Raw genomic sequence first — 12,913 nt, forward strand, 5'->3', positions numbered from 1 at the left:
TTTTTTTACTGAATGCTTATCGCGCAGTCCCTGTTTTTACTTGTGTATTCTTGTTTTTAGTGGCATCAACGCGCATGCACGCAAGCGGAATGAATCTGCAACTTGTAAGTGAGCATGCAGCACAACTAGTGGAAGTTCGCTAATAATGAATTTCAAATTATAGTTAGATCGGCAGCTGTCGCATAAAGGCACCGACGTGGATTTTGGTTAAAACAAACGGTACAGCTAGCGAAATCGGAACCATTAAACGGAACGAATGCCGGAGAAACTATGCCGGGAATCGGGATACAGAACGGGTAGGTGAGGAGTACCAGGGAGTGCATTTTACTGTTTTCCATTACATTTTTGCAGGTCATCGGGCTTTACGCGCGACCTGCCGTACTACGAGCCCAATGCGAAAATGCTGCAGGCCCAGACAAACAATTTTATGGACGACGATTTGACCGACAATGACGCCATCTTTGCGCATTATTTGAGCACCGAGAAGTTGGAGTTTTACAATGCGTCCTCGGTGATGCTGACTCTGCTTACTATCGAGGATGTGACTACAATGAAGCTGTACTCGCAGCTCATCGAGCCAGATGTGGCGGTTCATAAAGTACATATAAATGCATTTCGTGTCGCTCTCTCTGCTAGAGATTCTGTAAATGCCGAGGAAGTGGTGTCCCCGGGAATCGATGAGGTTGTCTTGATACCCAAGTGCAGTTTAATGGCCTCGCCGCTGCCAAAGGAGCTCATATCGGCCCTGTTTCCACATCCGCATGAGCAACTGCCTTTTAAAGATCCGATGCGCCGCCATGTGGCCAGTGTGGAACAGGTCTGCCGCACCAGTGTTCACTTCAAGTTCAGTAGGTGAAAACTTCCAGACGACAATGTGTTGCAGTCGCAACGCTTTCATGTAATTCTCCGCTCCACGCGTATTCCGTTTCGCTTTATGTACCGCGCTGTCAATATGCTCCCGGAGATGCCAGGTCTCCGTCGTTACCTCTTTCCCTTTCCGAATTGGCTAACCACAATGATAGAAACCTCGAAGATTTCATTGCATGACTGCAATCTTCCATCTTGGATGCAAATCCAACCGCCGCCCCCGCAAGCTCCTCCAGCACATATTTCGCTGCTGAACGAGACCATAGGCGACAATGAAGAACAGTTGGAGGCGGTGCAGACGATTGTGGCTGGACCCAATCCCAAAGCTCAATTTATAGTGTTCGGACCACCAGGTAAGCATCAGGTATGCTAGCCACAGTCGTACACAATTCACACCTTCTATCCATTCAGGCACTGGCAAGACCACTACCATTGTGGAGGCCATTCTACAGGTGCGCCTTCGACGACCGCAAAGCCGCATCCTTGTAACAGCCGGTTCGAACTCGGCCTGCGACACGATTGCCATGAAACTGTGCGAGTATATCGAAGGAAACTTTCGGCTCATGTTTTTAAGGGAAAAGCCGCTGATCCGAATCTATTCACGCAGCATATTCAAGAAGGTACTGAAATTGGTGCCGCCCTTGCTGCTGAATAACTCCAATTGCTCGGACCATTTGTTCAAGCATCTACGAGTGCGTAGTGTGATTACGTATACCATCATCGTGGCCACATTGGTTACTGTCGGCCGCCTGGCTAACGATGGCTTTGGTGACTTTTTCACCCACATATTCATCGACGAGGCTGGAGCTTCCACCGAGCCGGAGACTATTATGGGCATTGTGGGTGTTAAAAAGAACAAAGATTGTCATGTAATTCTGTCCGGAGATCACAAGCAGCTGGGAGCAGTGATCAAAAGCAGCCGGGCTGCGTCCCTTGGCTTGAATCAATCTCTCATGGAGCGTCTACTGGCATCGGATTGCTACAAGATAGACGAGAACGGCAACTACGATCGCACCCTTCAGGTGCGTCTGCGTCGTAACTATCGGTCACATCCCGAGATCGTGCGTCTTTTTAACGAGCTCTACTACGGCGGAGAGCTAATCGCAAAGGCTCCGGACGAACAGGTCAACCTTGCCGCTGAATGGGATGTGCTGCCCAATGGCCAGTTCCCCATCATCTTCCAGGCCACACATGGAGTCACCAAAAACGAGGAGCACACCACCAGCTCCTTCAATTCGCTGGAGGCAGAGGTTCTGTGCTGGCACGTCAAGCGCTTGATAAAAAATGGCCTCGGCCCAAATATAGAGGTAAAGCAGGAAGACATCGGTGTGGTGGCTCCATACACGTCTCAGGGCAACCTAATCATTCGGAAGCTTAAGCGGCAGGGCCTCGGCAATGTGGAAGTTGGCAGCGTGGAGACCTATCAGGGCAGAGAGAAGCTCATCATCATTGCCACTCTGGTGCGTTCGTTTAGCTATATGGGGTTCATGCGTAACCCGCGTCGCATCAATGTGCTCATTTCGCGGCCCAATGCGCTGCTCATACTGATTGGTAATCCCGTCACTCTTCGCCATCATCCCGACTTCAAGTTCATCATTGATGAGTGCATCCAACATCAAACGTATCTCTTCAAAAAGAGAGATTCATTGCACTTCGTGGTAAAACATGTGGCTATAAGCGATTTGGAAGATGGCAAAAATGTGAACACTGCAAATCCGAAAAAAGCCTTAGTCAAAGCCAATCAAGTGATCCCAGAAATGGGTAAGTGCTTAAACTACAGTCTTGGATTTATTTTGCTATACCACCTATTTTACAGATAAAATCTCCACCGCCATCTGTGCCATGATGAATGCTTTAAATATATCATAGAGCTACGCTCTTCCCTAATCTAAATCGAACAAAATCTTCTAGAGATATAAACTAGGACTAACGGCTGCCGTACCCTGATAATTATATGTGCAAGACCCAGAGACTGCCTAGAACATTCCTAAAGTACGCATCTGTTTGTAACCATTTACTTTAATTTTTTTTTAAATTTTATTTGTATTATTTGTCTATCTGTAACAGTGGGCTGCTCTTGCTTTTGCGGTCTTTAAGAGCTGTAATAAGCGCTCCATTTATTTCACTGTAAACGAAAGGAAAAGAATAGGTATTATTTGAGAAATTCCTCGGACCGGATGAGTAGTTCCCATGAATGGATGTCGTTTGGTACGCCCAACCGGATTGATAGTCAGATGCAATTGTGTAAGCATTATCATTTAGAGTATATATATTTAAGCAGTGTCTCTATATAATTAGTAATCAGATTATAAAGAATACAATACAATGGAGTTGCTGCGTTAGTTTTCGAAAAATGTTTAAAAATAGTTACGATCTTGCTTGCGGAGGAGCCTGTCATTCATTTAATTTTTTTGTCCATCGCCTATCGTATAAATTCGTTCAGTCTTTGTTAATCAACAATTTTACTTTTTTAAAGTGATTAATGGTTTACATTTGTTTTGAGTCGGAGAAATGTGCACTTAACGAGAAATGCAAAGTTAATTAGAGAAACCTCAATTTAATGAACTTCTTCTGCAATGACTGTCTCCGTTCGTTCGATATAAAAATTTGTGTTCGCATTTTTGGTTTATAATAAAATATATATATTAAATATTATTATTGTTCTGTGTGTAGGACATATCAAACGCTCTCCTTAGCTGCCTCGATTGCGTGTGAGTAACTACATTTGGTATACACTTATAAAAGACCCCGACCCCAGGAGGCGACGCTCTTCGTCACCAGCATCCATCATCAGGGTGAGTGTGTTGCGATGTGATTTTGTGAGTGGGGGATGGGGTACAACAATATCTACGTGGGGTTAAGACCCGAGATTAGAGTATCATTCGCCGCACGCCGCACTCCATGCAGAACTTGGCGTGCTCGATGATGAACCTGCCGCCACACTCGTGGCAGAATTTGGACATCTTCATACTCGAACTTAGGCTGGACGCGGAGTTACAGCTCAGCAGGGAATGCTGCGATGTGGTTGGCGACGCCTGCCCATTGTTGTTGTTGTTGTTATATACTGGCTGGGATTGCACCTGCTGTTGCTGCTGCTGGTAGTTGTAGTTGCTATCTGGTCTATTGTGCTTCTGTTGATCCTGCGGCTGCTGCGTGGACATTGTCAGAGAGTGCTCCGATCCACTGGAGGATTCTGCTCCGTCGGTATTGCCATTGCCAATGCTATTGATAGCGCCGCCGCCGCCGCCATAAAGCCTCTGACGTGCCTTGAGAGTGCCATAGGCAGTGTGCGCCTGGGTCGAGACATCAGTCATGGCTCTCGGCAGCTTGGCACTGGCCGTGTGCGGACGCAGCAGATTCTGGTTGCGTGGTGTACCCGGTTGTAGGTCGCCGGACCGCTGTCGCGACAGGCTGTAGGGGGAGTTGGTGCTGCAATAGAAATGCAAGACAAATTATTCAATGAAAGTCATCATGGCAGATTACTCACCTGCCATAGGCAGAGTCGGAGCTTAGCTTGGAGCTAGCGCCGCGACGAGACGAGTGGGACGAGGACATGGGATAACCATCGAGACTGCTTAGCTTGTCGGAATCCGCTGATGCTGAGGGTGTCAAGGGGGAGCTGGCCTTCAACTGATGCTGCTCCTGCTGCTGAAGCTGTTGCACTGGCTCCGGATCCAATTCCCTTGCTGTACCCTGCTCTTCGGGTCTTCTGATGAACAGGGTACGGATTGAGGCGCCGGCATCCTCGCCCAGTTGCCGAAACTCGCACTGCATTTGCTGGATCAGATTTTTAGCGTTATTGACCTGGACGGAGTCGCTCGATAATAGGGCCAGTCTGTTGGCATTGCCAGCCAACTGGCTGGCCCGATCCTCAGGCCCGCCCTGGGCGTCGACATAGGCGTCCTCTGTATCGCTGATCTTTCTGAACCGAGCGTGCTCCGGCTCGTTGCCATTCTCGATGTGCAGCACGTCGATGGGCGTCTGTGAATTGCCCACCATGTGGCGCAGGGAGTCGGGTGAAATTGGGGAACGGCCGTGGGCATTTGTCTCCGTCTCGATGCTGATGAAGATCTCCCGCTTCTGCTGATCCTCGACTGGCCTCTTCCCCACCATCTGCACTGGCATCTGCAGCATCTTTTCGTCGTGGCTGCTAGCACTGGATACATTCGATTGCTGGCGCTGCATCTGCATCTGCAATTTCTCTCCTCCCTTGCTATTCGAACTATTCGAGTTGGATCTGTGGGTGTGAGGGTCTTTAGTGGGCTGTGACTTGGGCTGAAGGATGCTACTGGTGGTGGCCGGTCTCAGTGTGGCTGTAGTGGTCTGTTGTGGGGTCGAAGTCGCTTTATGGAACGAGCGTTGCCTGCTAGTCGTGCGATTCAGCAGGAATTCGCGACAATCTTTGAACAGCGGGAACTGCTCGTCGTCATTCTCGTTCTCGAATGAGGAGAGAAACTCCTCAAAGTCAAAGTCGTCGAAGGTGGGCATGTTGCCCATCGGCATGACCAGGGGCATTGGATTGGCCAGCAGTTGCTTCTGCTGCTGCTGCCAGCACTGCTCGTCGTACTCCATTGAGGACCGATTGGCCTCATCGTCGGCGGAGCACCCCGACGAGGCATCGGCATCCTCCGGCGAGGCATCGTACAGAAACTGATTGCGTCCCAAGCGCATCTTTCGCTTCAGCAGATTATCGTGCAGATTATGCGTTGAACAGCTTTGGGTCGATGAACAGTCCTCCGCCCGCTGCGGCCGGACGGCCAAAGCCGAAGATGCTCTCCAGCTTGATGGGTGTTAGGGTGTTCGCCCCACCGCTGACGGGCTGATGGACTGATGGCGTCGCCGTCGCTGGTCTGCTGATGTGCTTCAGCCGCAAGGGGGTGGCAATGGGCTGGTAGTTGTTGGGCACCCTCTTCTCGTTATTCTCCTTGGCCGACACGGCAACTGGGGGTGGGGCTGTGGCTGGTGCTGATTCTGGTGTCACCGTGGTCAGGGCCAGGGGCGACAGCTGGCCGGGATTGCTGGACGTGGTCAGGTTCTTGGCCGAGTTCTGCTTGCTCAGGTTGTTGCTCTTATCCTTGAGCTCCTTGCTTGTCAGCTGACTGGCGGCTGCCACCTCCGCTGCCTTGGCATTCAGATCTTCCAGCTCGTGTTCGTATTTAAGGAACACCGCCAGGGAGTAGGTCTTGGCAACGTTACGCCCGGGCAGTGCCTGAGCTGTGGTCTCGCTGGCAGCGCCAACGCCCACCGGTAGCTTCAGCATCTGTTTGCGGTTGGACGTACTCGTATCCCGGCGGACCACGCGTGGACTGTGGAAGTCGTTGACGCAGGAGGCGCGCACCGGCATCTCGTCGTACTCTTCCGGCTTGAGGAAGTTCGTGGAGATGGGACCCTCGTCGGAGAGGCCCCGCTGTATGGTGGGGCGATAGTTGGTCGCAAACAACGGACGACTAGGCAGCAGCGGTGTGCGCCGGGGGCCCCGCAGAGAGGAAGTGCGCCGGAAGTTGGAAGCAGGTGTGGGTTTCGGTGTGGTCGGCGGTGCCTTGCTGCTCGGCATGGTCAACGAGGTGGTCATGGAAAGACTTGGTGTGGCTGTTAGTGTGGCTGTTGGGGGAACCGAAACCTCCTCCTGCTCCGGCGGCGTGCCGGGGGAGCAAAGCTCCTCCAGCTGACTTTTGGCCGAGAGGAAGGGATCGTACTTGTCGCCGCGGACGCTGACTCCACTGAGGCCGCTATGCAGGAGATTGGAAAGGATGCAGGAAAGTGAGAGAAAGAGCGCAAAATGGTAGAAAGTTTCTGTGGGAAAGCTATAATGGTAACCCGCCCGTCTGTGCATAGCCTGGCTGTCGTCTGGGTGAAATGGCATGAGGAGGAAGAGGAGGAGGGTGAATCAGATTAGCAGGCTACAAACCTCTTGAAGGTGCCTCCGCGGCGATAATTGGGAAGCGAGTGGCTGTCGTCCTTGGCAAGCGGCTCCTTGATGTACATTTTTCCATCCTCGTCCTGCTCGAGCATCACCAGGCAGCGACTGATCCTGCTGCCGCTCTGCTTGGCCACAAGAGGCAGCTTCGTGACAGGCCGCTGATCGCTCTCAGCTTCTACGTCGCTGTGCTCGACCTGCGGGAACTCTCCGCTATTCGGACTGGACGTGCGTTCGAGGATCTTCGCGGACCTCATCATATTTTCCTTGCTACATTCCAGCTCACTCGATTCGTTGTCCATTTCAATGACATCGCGCTCGAACTGCAGCCGATCGCTGCCGAGGTGCAGTCTGGGCAGCTTGGTATGGCTCATGGTGTGGCCGAGGGCCTCCAGGCTTTGCTGCAGCTGGGGCATGGGCAGGGCCCGCATGGGTAACGAACTGTTCATCTCCATGGTGGCCTGGCCAGTCCGCTTCTTGGGCCGGCACACAGTTCGCGTGGTCGTTTCCATTTTGATTTGGATCTCGGCTCGCGGCGAATCGTCCTCGTAATCGGAATAGGCAACACGCGGTCTCCGCGACAGAGGCACAAGGCTGCAATCCATATCATCTTCGGTCGATATCTGCATGGAGTTCGCTTTCTTAGTTGGCGATGATTGCTCCAAGTTGCGCAACTCCAAGCTGGGATGCTCCCGTGTGCGGATGCGGCGACGCGCCTGCCGCACTAGCGATGTGGAGGAACGCACCTTCACTTTAACCACCTCCTGCGGTGTTTCATCCATTTTAGTTGCTTTTACGATGGTCGTAGGGCCTGACGTGGGCAGCGTGTGGGTGTATGGGAGGTTGCTTCAATTAGCTTATAGTTCGATAAAAAATCCTAGTATGAATGGGTTCTATTTTCTCAAAGTTTCTATCTAAAATCTAAATGCCATGATCCTATAGGAACCTCTACAAGACTACTATATATATTATTTTTATTTGTTCTATTTCTATCTCGAGACTCTCGCGTTACCCTTCACTTCTCCCTCTAAGAACCCATCCATTGGATACCATAGCTGCACCTAGACAGCCACTTATAGAGCTTAATGCATCGGTGATCTTTTTGGAATGCTTTTGAGGCGGCGGCGCGCATTAATTACGAACCATGAACAAGTTCCGGCTTCTTAGATCCGACAAGTACTCGTAAGCCAAGTTAATTGGGAAACTGCACGCTACGGTCAGTGGAACCCCATGTTATCCCATATATACAAGGTATATCCCTACATCTGACTATAGAACCCAAACCCATACCTTTTCGCTTGATCAACCGATTGAGATCCTCGAATTTGAGTGCCGGCAACATTTCATTCTCGGCAGCATCGACCCTTTCCCGATTGGTCATCCGTTTGCGGAGCCTGGCGGCTGGCTTCAGAGGTGCCGCCTCTACACAGTCCAGCTGGAGGGTTTCGCCACTGGATTGGCTTCGCAAGCGATCCATGGTTTCGGTGATGCGGTCACAAGTCTCGATAGGCTTGCGTTTGGCGCGTAGGACGCGCTCCTTTGGCGGAGCTGGTGCTGCTGGTGGATCGTCGTCTTGGGTCACGCACAAGGTGACTGTGTTTTGAGTGACTTTTGTCCTGGCTCCCTCGGCCTTGCTGCGGACTGCGGGCGTCCCGTTCTTTGGTTGGGGGCGTGCCAGCTTATTTGCTTTAGGAGGGCTGAGTGGGAGGAGCATGAGTGGAGTTCGCTGATGGATATATATGCTCTAACTACGGTGAGGCGCAAGGCGCAATACGAAGTATCTGTCTACCACAAGGATACGTTTACAATTACGGATACTGGTGGGGATACGGGGGATTAGTCAACGACGAGGTCATGGAGGGGAGCGACATCAGGCTCTGCTTGGGGGCCGTCATGTCGCCGGCGTCCAGCAGATCCTCGTGGTTACCGGAGTACTTGTTCCGGTTGATCGAGCGCTTCGTCCTATAATTATTCATTGCGAGTGGAAATTGAAACGGCAAACAGAAAAAATAATTGGAATAATAAATTGGTAGTGTCTGGGTTTGTGGCAAGTGTGTGACTAGTGTCCAACAAGAATACATATGTCGAAGGACATGTCATCGAAAAGCAGGCTTACTTGAGATTGGGCGGCCTGTATTGCTTCCTGGCGTCCAGCCGTTCCTTTGCTTTCGACGTCTCCTGGGTGTTGGTCAGCTTCATGGTGGCCTGAATCGCCTTCTCCTTGCACCACTCCACATGCCGGTCGAAGGCCTTCACGTTGAAGTTCCGCTCGCAGTGGGGACAGTGCTCGGAGGCCACACCCTTGATGCGCTTGGCCAGCGAGCGATCGCGGGCTGGTACATGGTTTGGGTCGCCTGCGGGCGATGTTGCAGCACCTCCTGTTCCTGTTGCTGTGCCCCCTGCTCTACGCACGGAAGCTCGGGCCGTAGAGCGAACCAGCTCGGTTTGGGAGTTGCGACGAATGGGCAGAGGAGAGCCCACACTCTGAATATGCAACAGCATCCAGAAGAGAAAAAGAGAAAGAGAGAGAGAGAAGGAGTTGAGTGATGGCTCGATTAATTGGCAGATGTACTCACGTCTGTTGGTATTGTGGATCCCGTGCCTACGGGATCCCGACTCCCAGCGGTGGGGGTGTGAACTCCAGACACCTTCTCAGCATTGGACAGGCCAAAGTTTTTGAGAAGGACATACGTGGAAAGTGCTGTGCCCTCGCGGCGCTGGCGCGAGGAATCAAAGGTATTGCGCTTCTTTGAGATCTTCTCGCAGACGACGACATGCTTGCGCAGGGCATTCAAGTTGAAGGTGCGGCTGCAGCACGGACAGGGCGTCAGATCGCTGGGGTTGATGGCCACTATCTCGGGCACGGGCAGCGGCAGTCCTCGGGTGAGCGGCGGCGAAGAGGGCTCCTCCTCCTGCCCGCATTCGGGCGCTTCCAACTCGGCCTCCGTGTTGAATGTGGCTGCGTGGTGCGGTTATATGGAAGTAGATAATGTAAGAAATCAATTCTGTTTCTCCGAGCACTTTGACAATGTTTTGTATATGCTGTATATTCACAAAATATGTATGTATATATATGTAAATATATGTATGTATATTTGCGCGGTTGCAAGCCAATATTTCGATTTCGATTTTCAATTTCGATTTCGTGGACAACACGTCGATCTTATTGACAACAATCAGAATGCGTTGCAGTTGATTGTTATTGTTAGTTGCTGCTGCTGTTGTTGTTGCAGGTTCAGTGGGCGTTGCTGCGCCCACACCTGGAGGTGTGTCCGACTCACTTGACTTGGCATTGGGCAGATTTTTCTTGCCTTTATTGCTGCTGCTGCTGCTGCCGTTGCTGTTGCGTTTGAGGGAAAACGTATTGCGGACGCGCGAAAATGTGGACAGCTGTTGCTGCTGTTGCGGCAGTGATTGTTGCGCCTCAATAAGCTGCAACGAGTTGAAAAAACTCTTCAGCGGCTGCTGTTCAAATACATTAATGCTGCCATTTCCAGAGCCATTTCCATTTCCATTTTTGTTTTCGTTTTCCCTTTGATTGCAGAAATTTAGTTAAGCTTTTTCGCTGACCAGCAAATCGTTGAGTTGCTGGTACTCCTCGTAGATGCCCCTAATGTGCTGCTTATTGATTTTGGCCAGTGGCTGAGGCTTCTGCGACTTTGATTTAAAGATCTTGTTCCACATTTTCTTGCTCATCTTGCTCAAAATTTGGAGTACGCGCGTCTCTGATTATTCACTTTCCCGATACTTCGTTATTTTTAAACACATTTCACATTTTCCGCGCTCCGCACCGTTTCGCTCTTTCCAATTGGACTTCTTCTTGCGCCGGCGTCTGGTTCAATTTTGAGCGGCAGCAACATCGCCGCCAGCCCGCCAGCAACATTAAGCTCTCGCAAGCAACAAGCTGCCTGCACAGTGGGCCTTTGGACCTTTTGGCGTTAAAAATCATACTGTGGACCATACTTATGGCGGGGATATTTTGGATGTTTTTCCTTCGTAGTTGCGACACATAAATACGTACATATGTCGCTCTAAAACACAAATCGTATATTGGTGAACTTTAAGTGTCCATATTACCTAAATTAAATTTCCTGGAAATTTGAATTTTTAAAATCTCTGAAAGACTTATCATATGCGTGAATCTGAATATTATTCGTATTATCCAAGCCGCTCATAGGATTTTTGATTTTGGCCACCTGATATCCACTGTGCGACGTGCCGGCAACATGCTGCCGTGCACATTTTGCATGGAATTAAAAATAGTTGCACTCCAGTTTTGGCTTTAGCTGCGGTGTGGGTGGGTGGGTGTGGGTGTAGCTGCTACCAGCAACAAAGGCCACCATTCTTTTCCAACTTATTCCCTCCATTTCTGCTCTGGGTTGTCTGTTTCCCCTTCTCTTGATATTCGCTTGGTGAGTGTGTTGTGGTTTTGAGCAGATATTTGCCACAAAGAGATGAAATTATAAATTATGGTATATCTTGATCAATATAGCACATCATGTCAATACAGTTATGCCTATCTGTCTGTTGAAGGTTTAAAGGCACTACATATGTATATCTTATAGCTGACATTGCGAGTTTATATATGTAAGAGTATCAACAGCTTCGGAATTCGTCTTTGTACTTCCTTTCTTGTTTGTCTTGTCTTTACGGCTGATTTATTTAAAGCCGTCGCCGACACTGCCGCCAAATGTTGCTGAACCCTTGGCTGCTTAGACCGTCATTCATTCCACTCTGAAATCGAGCAGAATGACTGCCAATTCCCCCCATTTGAATAGATTCGAATTTCTAAATTGAAGTAGTCTTTGGCGCGACTTCCTTTCGGGCCATCAGTCAATCAGCCTAAAGACTAGACATCAAAGTGGATCGTTTCCTGGCCAGTGGGAATTGGGTCCACGACTGGTACTGGGTGTAGTAAGTATGTACATATATACAATAATATGTAATTATGTCCTCTTATGGCACTCCAAAGAAACATCAACTTACTTGCATAAGTTGCATAAGTGCGCCAAAAAAGGGAACCGCCATCGGAGTTGCATGTGACAACGGCAGCAGCAACATTTGGCGAGCTCAGAAACATTTGGTGTTGCAGGCGGATTACATAAATAAACAGCTGGGAGGGGAGTTGGAGGCGACACATTTGGCTGAACTGATGAGGACAGAACTCTTTAGAGAGTCTATTAGGTAGCTCATGAAATTTGCCGCAGATATATAAAAAAGATATAGTCATTAGTAGTCGTAGGGAGAGGCGCCCGGGGTTGTGGGCGGCATCGTTTGTGGTCGCCCACGCGTCTCGACTCTGACTTGCCCTCAACATCCTGATAATCTCTTATAATTGTCACGCTCTGAGAGCGCAGCCGAAAATAGAAGATATGTTGCAATTGCATATACATATGGTTCATACATGTAAGATTAATAATAATGTATCGTTTATTAATAGTGTTTTTCGAAAAAGAGTAAAAAGTGTATGATTTAAGATGTGCAATTAATGAGTCTGTTCTTCCGACTTTTTGTTCAACTTTCTGCTTCTACTTCCAACAACCGACTCCCGTATCGATAACCCCTTATCGGTTAGGTCTTTTAAACAACGGTTGAGTCTGGTTATATCGGTTAGGTCTTATCGATGGTATCTTAAGTTCAAATGTTAATTTAGATGGGATAGTGCTAACTGCTTTATACACTGTCCTTTACATTCGGCCCTCCTGCTCATCTTCATCTGTCCCAGATGATAATATATCATCGTTCTCTGAGACAAAACGCCATAGCTTCATATTGTCCGTGCTCGTTGCTGTGATATTTGGCCCCTCGACTTGAGCAATCTTTCTGACGTCGTAGCGACCGTTCCGCTTTACCTTGGTGACTTCATATGGGCCTAGATACTCGCTGGCCAACTTGCGTCCTGCGACGAACTGCGTCCTCTTGATCGCGACCATGTCTCCTAGTCTGTAGCCGTGCTCAGGTCGTCGTTTTTTATCATAATAGCGCTTGTACACCTCTTGCGCCTTCTGAATGTTTTGTTTCGCTTGGTCACGCAGTTCTTGGCGCTCGTTGTTAAACTGCGTAACCAACTCCTCGTTGAGCACCTCCAATAGTCGACTTTCAGCTTGTCTGTGCATCTTTGTCCCAAAC

At 49.7% G+C, this 12,913-nt stretch overlaps 1 protein-coding gene and 2 pseudogenes across 1 annotated transcript in view; 2 read left to right on the forward strand and 1 right to left on the reverse strand.

The window, feature by feature from the left end:
• Nucleotides 1-13: 13 nt before the first annotated feature.
• On the forward strand, nt 14-3,517 carry LOC117191957 (annotated as a pseudogene).
• The window catches only part of LOC117191958 (putative helicase mov-10-B.2), an 83,721-nt gene continuing 70,861 nt past the window's right edge, over nt 54-12,913 (forward strand). Inside the window, exon 1 of the mRNA XM_033396698.1 lies at nt 54-104. The gene's annotated coding sequence lies outside the window, so the exon portion shown is untranslated. The remainder of the gene's footprint in view (nt 105-12,913) is intronic.
• On the reverse strand, nt 3,113-10,495 carry LOC117185920 (annotated as a pseudogene).

The sequence above is a fragment of the Drosophila miranda genome, assembly GCF_003369915.1.
Source record: "Drosophila miranda strain MSH22 chromosome Y unlocalized genomic scaffold, D.miranda_PacBio2.1 Contig_Y1_pilon, whole genome shotgun sequence".
In the NCBI taxonomy this organism is placed as follows: Eukaryota; Metazoa; Arthropoda; class Insecta; order Diptera; family Drosophilidae; genus Drosophila; species Drosophila miranda.